The following is a 6,087-nucleotide window of genomic DNA, read 5'->3' on the forward strand; positions in this document are numbered from 1 at the left end:
ATTTCAGTGTTAAAGATGGGTCATGTAGCCAAATGGCCATCTAATCCTGCGATGTTAAGACCCTTGTCTTAGCGAGGCATCCAGTGGTGAAAATGGCTTGTTGGTCCTCCAGTGGAGGGCGAGAACTTTTCTTCTTCGCTGTGGTGCGTCAGCTGTCTGTCAGGCCCCAGCAGGGGCCTCCTGGGGACCCGGGCCCAGGAGTGACAGACAGTGTGTCTCGGGTTCCATCTATCTTTCTCTGAACCTGTTCTGACTTACTCCATTTTGTGGGTAAACTCAGTAGGTTTACTGCAGCTTATAATTAATGCATAAATTTGGGCTACAGTTTTTAGAAATTCTCATTCCATGCATTTAACAAGAATGTATCCATAATGAAAATGTCTTCTGAATGCCAGTTTTCTATTGGGTGCATGTCATTTTCCTAGGTAAATTGCCAGGGACACTTGAACATCCAGAAAAGGAAATTACTTAAATCCGTGCCGATGGTCTTTCAGTATTTTGTAAAACGATCATCTTCCCTTGAACCCCACAGGATTGATCGATTTTGTACGGTTTGGTATCTCACTTTGCAAACGTTGTTACCCTTTCTAACTTTTACTAAAGCGAAAGCACAAAGAAAAGCATAAAGAAAACCAGAAAGCCGTCACTAGTGTGGGAAAGAACATGAACCCGACTCTGTCTCTCAATGTGTGTGTGTGTTTTCTCTGACTTTTCCTGACGCTACTGGCAAGGCCTGTTTGTTTACAATCATTTTGTATTCATGTCTACAGGGTTTGTCAGTACTCATCAAAGCCAAATCCAATTAAAAAAAAAAAAAAAACCTGTGGTCTTTGCCCTCAAATTTATACTTGATCTTGACTGTCAGCCTATGTACAAATACACCTCTTTGGGGACTATTATAATGCATCCAGGGTTAGCTGATGGGGCGAGGGAGAGGCGTTTGAAAACAAGTGTCTTCAGGCACCTGTCCTTCCTTCTTTTGTGCATCCACTGCCCAGGGCCAGTGAGGGGGTGCGTGGCAAGTCCTCCTGCCCCGCAGCTGCTCACAGATGCCCTTGATGCCAGGCCTGAAGCGTCTGCTCCTCAGGCCTCGACCTGTGAGGATGGCCGGGGGCACCCCCACCCAGCTGCACCCGGAGAAGTGCCTGCCACTGTCTGTCTTCCCCACGAAGGCCCTCTTCTGCTGGGGGTCAGCATGGCCTGCCCTGGACAAGCATGTTCCCCGAACAACAGACTCCTCGTTTGTGGTTTGGATCCCAGACATGTCCACAGAGGGTCACTTAACACATAAAATAACACCTGAGACAGCAATGAGGCCCGCCCCCCCCCCCCCCCCCCCCCCACACACACACATGCTCCTGACCTGTCTCAGCAGCCGGACCTGAGTTCTGTCATAAGATGCCTGTGTGTCCGTCCATTGTTCCAGCGACCAGGGTTTGGAGTCAGGCTCTTGCCGTTGTACATGGACCTCAGACATCGGCTCAGGTTTCCAGGCTGCACTTGATACAGTCGGGCCTCCCACCCTGCACCCCTGTGGTGAATGCAGGGTCTGTGTCCTCAGGACACCCACGCCTGGCTGTCCACCTCTGCCCACATTTTGTTCCCATTCCTTCACGCAAGTGTGGGCACAGGGCCTGGCCTTGGCCCACACACCCCCAAGATGCTACAGACACCAGGAAGCAGGCTTATTCTGAAGGTGCAGGGTTGTCACTTGGCCACCACAACCTAAAGGCGTGCTTAAAACAGCAGTTCTCAGAGTGGGATCTCTGGGGTTCTTAGCATCTCTACTTACAGCTCTGAGCTTGGAGCTGCCAGCCCATGCCAGTGCCTTCACTCAAAGATTTATCTGTTTAGCTCTTTCCAGTCACCTGGGTGCTCAGCATCCCCCTCCCCTCTCCTGTGTGGCAGACAACAGGCCTGCAGGGACCACTCTTCTTAGAAGACAGACCAGGAGTTTCCTGGTGGCCCAGTGGTAGGATTCCATAGCTGGTCAGGGAACCAAGATCTTGCAAGCTGCCATATGGCGCAGCCAGAAAAAAAAACCAAGACTGCAAAATGGTTATTTTTCCCTCCAGTACTGACTGTGTTCTCCATAACAATCACTGGTTCAGCAGATGCTGAGTATCTGCTCGGGTCCAGGCCCTCCTCTGCTGTAGCAGCAGTGAGTGAACAGACAGGTAAGATGCACACCTGTGAGCTGGGCACAAGAGCTCCGTGTGGGAAAAATAAAGCTGGGAGTGGATGCAGTGGGAAGATCCCCTGGAGGAGGGCAATGCAACCTCCTCCATTATTCTTGGCTGGAGAATCTCTGTGGACAGAGGAGCCTGGCGGGCTACAGTCCACGGGGTCACAAAGAGTCTGACACGACTGAGCGACTTTAGAAGATTGCTCTCCGAATTCTCAGAAGGTTCAAAAAGTAGACCTTTTAAGTGTCTACTGAACTTGAAATGCAAAGAAATGAAAAGATCATCTACAAGCTGTTGATAATTTTATTACGTGTCGCAAAGGTTAAGTTGAAACCGAGTTAATGTTTAATGTTTTTCTTCATTTACCTGACGATGCTAGCAAGAAGGTAACATTTGACAGGGACAAAAGAGATGAGCATGTGAAACCATGGTTGGTGAAGAAAGTCTGACCAACAGAAGGAACAGCAGGTACAAAGGTCCCAGTTTCCCTGAGCTCCTAGCTCTCTGAATTCAGAGAGAGCTCTGAATCCCCCCTCCTCCAGGGCATCTTCACAACCCAGGGATCGAACCCAGGTTTCCCGTATTGCAGGCAGAGTCCTTACCGTCTAAACTACCAGGGAAGCCCAAAAGTTAACACATCTGTGAATTCGGAGGGCAGTCTTCCAAAAGTTGGCCAGACCCTCTGAATTCAGAGAACAAGGAGCCCAGGGAAGCCACTCTCAGGACAGACCTGACAAGCCGGTCACAATCAGCCAGGAGCTATGCAGAGTCCCTGGATATAGAGCAAAGGGCTCGGGACAGATTGAGAAGTGTTTCCTCGATAACACAGAAGCTTGGTGAGAGCAGGGTATTGGAGCTGGGACCCCCGCCCATGCCTCGAGGGCTGGCTTCATTAGGTCAGCAGTCGCCCTGCACGTCCCAGTGGTAGCCCATGTGGCTTAGAGATTAATCCACCCGCTAATGCAGGAGATGCGGGAGACACAGATTTGATCCCTAGATCAGGAAGATCCCCTGGAGAAGGAAATGGCAACCCACTCCAATATTCTTGCCTGGGTAATCCCATGGACAGAGGAGCCTGGCGGGCTGCAGTCAATGGGATCGCAAAGAGTCAGACACAACTAAGAACACACACCCGGCTGGCTGGGAGTGGAGGAGCTTTTCCTCCTAGACGCCGCAGTAACGTTACCTTCCTGCTTCCACAGCTCCAGGGAGCAGTGGGAGGGCCAGGGCTGGTGTAGGTGCTCTGGGGGGTCACATCTTCTAAAACTCAGACAGGGGGTTCTGCCACTCGGTGTAAAAGCCTTGGTCTCCCTCCAGCCCCAGGAGGTGTAGGAGCTACTTCCTGGAGGCTCTCTCTCCTACCAGGCTCTGGTCCCCAGCTTCCTGGCAGGTCCACCGTGATGCGTCCCCGTCAGAGACAAGGAAGTGGGGCCTGGAGACGCACGTGCAGAGCAGGGGTCTCCTCCCAGTTCACTCGTCTGCAGAGCTGTGGTTCCATCCAGTCCCCCCACACCGCCAAACCCCCACAGCATAGACCCCAGCCCCACTGAGTCAGCCCCAGTGGGTTCGAGCTCGCTGGGAGGCACCAGTGCAAAGAGCAGCATCAGCCCCAGGCCCTCGAAACAGAACATCAACAAACACACTGACCTGAGTCGACCCTGGCTGCAAACCCACAAAAGCAAAGCGGTTTTCCTCAGCTCTGCATCCACCAGGTCCAGGCCGGAGAAATCCCGCCAGCGCCCTCGGCCTTCCTTTCAGCCTTTTAAGTTTCTGAGCTACATGAGATAAAGGTCCTTTGACTTTGGCTGCCTAAATCAGGCACTGAAGTGCCAAGTAACTTCAGTTGTTTCCGACTCCTTGTGAATCCATGAGCTGCAGCCCACCAGGCTCCTCTGTCCATGGAATTCTCCAGGCAAGAATACTAGAGGGGGTCCCCATGCCCTCCTCCAGGGGATCTTCCCGACCCAGGGATGGAACCCGCGTCTCTTACATCTCCTGCACTGGCAGGTGAGTTCTTTACCACTAGCGCCACCTGGGAGTTACGCTAGAGCAGAACAAACAGCCCAACAGACATCCTGAGATCCGCTGTCTGGACTGACCTGACAATGACATTAGCTGCAAGTTTATGTTCTTTTGGACAGAACCCTCTCAAGTGATGGACAACGTGACATTTTAGCCAAATGCTCCAGCCTGCTCTGCCAGAGATTGACACTGTCTGCACACACATCACCGCGGTCCCCAGACTGAAGGAGATCTCCAGCATTCTCTCACACAAATCCATGATCAGACTCCCCCTAATGGCCCCCACACATGCTGTTTTTAACCAGGACATCAGTGACCATACGTGTCCTTCGCTTGTTGTGTCATAAAGGTTCGTACACTGCAGCATCTCCTCCCTTTTTTCTCATGACATTGCATTTGGGAAGAGTGCCTAACCTTGACCTGCAAGCCCCGGGGTGAGGACTGTGACTACCCTGGGGTTGGCCTAGCAGGGGTTGTGACCTTTCTGCTTGGTTTCAGGACCCCAAGGTGGAAAGACCAGCAGTCTGACACCCCTGGCATCACTGGCCAGATGAAGCCTCAAATCAATGGGCTAGCTGCTGTGACCTCCATCGTCGCCTTCCAGCTGATACAGCGCTAAGTCACTTCAGTCATGTCCAACTCTGTGACACTATGGACTGTAGCCCACCAGGCTCCTCTGTCCATGGGATTCTCCAGGCAAGAATACTGGAGTGGGTTGCCATGCCCTCCTCCAGGGGAGCTTCCCGACCCAGGGATTGAACCCACGTCTCTTACATCTCCTGCACTGGCAGGCTGGTTCTCTACCACTGGGTCACCTGGGAAGCCAGCTGATACAGAGTGATGCGTTCTTTTCAACTCCAGGAAAGAGTGAGTCCCCCTGGCCCAGCATCAGAACTAGGCCCAGAGCACAGACTTGTTTTCCCTGAGACCTGGGCTCCAGAGCAGCCCAATATGGGCACACAGTCTGGCCCGGCCCTGTGTCTCTGGGGAAATAACCCAAGGAGTCTAGTTCTCACCTGGCCCGGGTGGTGAACCAGGCACCCAGGGGACATAGCAGACATCAACAGGGCATTATGTCCCCAAGAGGTCATGCCTTCTCACACACGAATTATCATCTGACTTCCATCTCTAAGCTGTGGGTATACCTAGGACCTCAGAGGTCCATGAATTCTGGTTTAGCACAGAGGGCAGCAGGCCTGGCCGTGGCTGCCTTGTGTAAGGAGTCGACAGAACCCTGGAATAAACTTGATTATTTTACCAACACCCCGACTGAATATCACTTTTCTGTAAATGAAACATAAGCCAAGTCAATTTTTGTTTAAAAACAGTGGGTGAATTCCCTGGTGGTCTAGTGGTTAGGACTCCACGCTTTCACTGCTGAGGGTCCAGGTTCAATCCCTGGTCAGGGAACTAAGATCCTATAAGCCACACAGCATGGCCAAAAAAGAGAAAAAAAGAAACACAAACACAATACAAATGCAGAGAAGTGATGAGACTTAGCTGTGTTTTCGGAACCTTCAGAGCTTGGTCTGTACACCATGGTATGAGCCTTCTGTAGTGACCCTGCTGGGGGATCAGGCAGGTGAGAGAAGATCACCACTCCCCCAATCAGTGCTCTCTCGCTGAAGAAAGGGCCCTGCAGAAGATGGCAAAGGGGGTGGACCCTCTGTCTCCACTGGGACCACCTTTCCCTTCCTTCCCAGAGGACTGGGAGCTGGGTGGCAGGCAGTCCTGTCCTCACATGACTTACAAAATGAACTGGCCTTTCAACCGGGCACCATCGGCTCCCAGTCTGGCCGAGGAGCCGACCCAAGGTCACCCTGGGAGCTTTTGCGGGATAAAAATCCATATTTTATGGCAAGACAAGAAAAATTTAAAC

General features: G+C 52.0%; 1 non-coding gene across 1 annotated transcript; it reads left to right on the plus strand.

The window, feature by feature from the left end:
- The first annotated feature begins 5,545 nt into the window (after window positions 1-5,545).
- Window positions 5,546-5,618, plus strand: TRNAE-UUC. Its single transcript has one exon. It is a non-coding gene; the product is annotated as a tRNA-Glu (tRNA).
- Window positions 5,619-6,087: the final 469 nt, after the last annotated feature.

The sequence above is a fragment of the Cervus canadensis genome, chromosome 7 (genome assembly GCF_019320065.1).
Source record: "Cervus canadensis isolate Bull #8, Minnesota chromosome 7, ASM1932006v1, whole genome shotgun sequence".
NCBI lineage: Eukaryota > Metazoa > Chordata > Mammalia > Artiodactyla > Cervidae > Cervus > Cervus canadensis.